The sequence below is a fragment of the Mandrillus leucophaeus genome, unplaced genomic scaffold (genome assembly GCF_000951045.1).
Source record: "Mandrillus leucophaeus isolate KB7577 unplaced genomic scaffold, Mleu.le_1.0 Scaffold350, whole genome shotgun sequence".
NCBI classification, from domain to species: Eukaryota; Metazoa; Chordata; class Mammalia; order Primates; family Cercopithecidae; genus Mandrillus; species Mandrillus leucophaeus.
Window position 1 is genome coordinate 1013599 of NW_012103699.1, and position 3247 is coordinate 1016845.

Here is a 3247-nt window from a genome sequence, read left to right on the forward strand (position 1 = left end):
ACTGGATCAGCACAGAACCTCGGAAGGAGAGTGAGGACTCTAATACTGCAATGCCCTGGAAAACCACCAGGAATCTTGGTGTCCTGTAGCCGTCTCTCTCCAGGGCCTGGGATTCCTTATCTGCATCTGGATATCCTTCATCTCTCAGCCGTTGCCCTGTCCTTGGTGAACTGCTTGTTAGGATCAAAAGTGGCCCGCGCCTTCCTCTGGGACAGCGCAGAGCACCGGGGCCAGAGGCTCAAAGCACCTCCAAGCTGAGATCAGAGACTTCGGATATCGCTGATCCAGAGGCTTCCAAACTTTTCCTGGTGATTGAATTCTTACCACGAAATCCAGTGAGGAGCTCCAAGGCCTCAAGCAGATGGAAGAGGAACGGCTCTTCTTGAAGGCAAGGCAGGGCTCTCAGATGGCAGGACTCATCCCACTGCCTGCCACAGCCTCTCCAGGGTGACTGTGGAGCCCCAGCGCTCTGTGGAATATGGTTCACAGAACACCTGCATCTGCTGTTGGGATGCCCCCAAACTGTAATAGCAGCACGCTGAGTCTTTCATCAGAAAGAATCATCTTATCATCTGGAGGCTGGTCAGGAAAATAAACTCAAAAGCCAGCGCCCCTCCCTTCAGAACTCTGCTCCTGAGGTCACCTTTCAGTCTGCATAAGTCCTTCCAATTTGGGCGCCCCAGAGCTTCTCAGCGGATCCATCCCCTCTTCCATTCTCTCCCAAGGTTTCAGCTGCATTCTGCTCTGCGTGGTCTTCCTCTCCTCTTCATACAAACTAGACCTTCACCCCCTGCCCGCTACAGCGCTGCAAACGCCACTGAGATACATTTGTTTTGGTCCCAATGTCTTTTGGGGGCTCCAAAAAGCCCAGAAAGAGTCATGCCTTCAGCCATGGCCCATTGGATGCCTTTTCCTGGAGTCAGCCCCATGGGTCAGTGATCCAAGCCTCCCCAGCCTCCCTTGAAGCCTTCAAGTCTGTGTAGAGGCGCCTTCTGTTCTCTGGGCATTCCCCACTTTGTTGCAGAGGAATTATTTTCTACTCAGCGGCTTTCAGGTAGAGAGAGAAAGTGCACGCGGTATGAAGGATGTGAAGATGGGGGGCTTGACGTCGTAGGTCATGTTTTGTGGTTAATTCCCCCACATAACAAAACAGTGAGCAAATGTTTATAAACAGGAACTCTATGTTTCAGTGATGAAAGCCTCTAGCCTTGCCACACTGATTGCTGGTGCGTGCACACACACACACACACACTCACACACCCTGTTTTTCTTACACACACACAGCTGCATGGAGCAGAGAGTGGAAAGGGCGTCCAGAATGGTGGATCAGGCTTATTATTATTATTTTTTTATCTCCACCAAACTCTCTCTCTCCTTAAGCCCCAGCTGCCACCCCCGCCCCACCCCCACTGGACAGCATATTGAAGGAGTAAGCTGCGGGTCAGCCCATAGTTTAGACAGAAAATTAGGCAACCTTGGGAGAGACGGGTTTCCAGTAGACATGCACGGACGCGATGGTGAGGTTGGCCTGAGACAGTCCTTCCTGGATGCAGTCACCCTCCCCATCCCGAGTTTTACTCCCTGGGGGGATTGTGGTGGGCGCCTGGGCTCCTCTCGCACCAGCACACGGCCCCAAGCTTGCCTAGGTAGCATCAGCACTGGGGTGAGGGATGAAATGCAGGTTTAAAGTTGGCTGTGGGGACTTCTGATTTCTCCACCCCATAGGTAAGTGACTGTGGGGCTTCCTCTCCCAGGCCTTTCCTCACCCTCCTTTGTCTTTCCCTCTTTCTCCATGGGAAAGGTAGAACAGGACTTGCCACCAGGGACATCCAGGCACATTCCTCTTCCCAATCAGCCTCTACCCATTCTCTTTCTGTCTCGTGTGTATCAGTGAAATTTTCTTGTGTAGCTTCTCGGATTTGCAAGCCCGCTTCACATTCTAGACACAGACCCCCTTTGCTGGCTCTGTGAAGGCTTCATGTTCCTGGGGCATTCGAGACTTGACTTTCCAGAGCAGCTGTGAATCCACCCTGTTCCCCTTGGTTTGTTTTGTTTGGTTTGGTTTGGTTTTTTCTGAGAGGGAGTCTTGCTCTGTTGCCCAGGCTGGAGTGCAGTGGCATGATCTCGGCTCACTGCAACCTCTGCCTACTGGGTTCAAGTGATTCTTCTGCCTCAGCCTCCCCAGTAGCTGGGATTACAGGTGGACACCATCACGCCTGGCTAATTTTCGGTTTTTTTAAAGACAGGGTTTCATCATGTTGGCCTGGATGGTCTCAAACTCCTGACCTCAGGTGATTCACCCACCTCAGCCTCCCAAAGATCTGGGATTACAGGTGTGAGCCACCATGTCCAACCTCCCCTTGTTTTTGACCTTTGTCCCCAAATGTCTTTCATCCAGTTACTATAACTTGTAGCCTTTTTGCAAGTAGGTATCTGTAAGCATAGAAGATTTGCGAAGTGACCCTTAGTGGCACCTGTGATCAGATCCTGTTAATCTGATTTACAGAAGAAACATAGAAAAAAAGGAAACTCCTCTTTTATATTAAAATAAATAAGGTGTTCAATTTCAAGTTTCAGAGATCTTTCCTTTCTTCTCTGAAAATAAATATACAATTGTCTTGAGAGTCCTACAAGCCAAACACAGGATGCCGATGTTCTCACCACTTCAGGCCCTTCACAGGGCGAGGAACCTTAATCTTGAACCAAGCGACTCCCCCAAAATGATGCTGATGTTTGTGAGTGGGTTGTGTGCATTTTCTGGGGGAAGCGTCCCATGTTCTCAGTTGCACGTCACACAGGGGTTCTCGACTCAACAAGGATGTAGAGCTGCTGCCTTGGATCCTCTTTGACAACTTCTTCCTTTTATCCACCAAGGACAATCCATCCCCCAAATTCTTTCTCTACAGCGCCCCTCAGATACATTTTATCTCCCTGCTCATCTGGATGACACCTGGATGTAGTTTCCCATGACCTTACAACCAGCCTCCAACTCCTGACCACGGTCTTCAACGCCTGCTCTGACAGCTCTCGGTGCTCACTCTCAGCTCCTCTCCCTAACTTCTCGTTGAAGTGGAAACCCAGACTCACCTGGATTTTCCTTCTGGCTCTGCTACTTGAGAGCTGTGTGGCCCCTGATCAGTTGCTTAAGGTCTCTGATCCTTGGCTTTGTTATCTAAAAACTGGGATAACAATACCTCTATCACAGGGCATTTGATGAAGATCAAATGAGCTAGCCCAGGTAACAAAC

At 50.2% G+C, this 3247-nt stretch overlaps 1 pseudogene; it reads left to right on the forward strand.

Moving 5' to 3' along the window:
* Positions 1 to 319: 319 nt before the first annotated feature.
* Positions 320 to 2970, forward strand: LOC105546244 (annotated as a pseudogene).
* Positions 2971 to 3247: the final 277 nt, after the last annotated feature.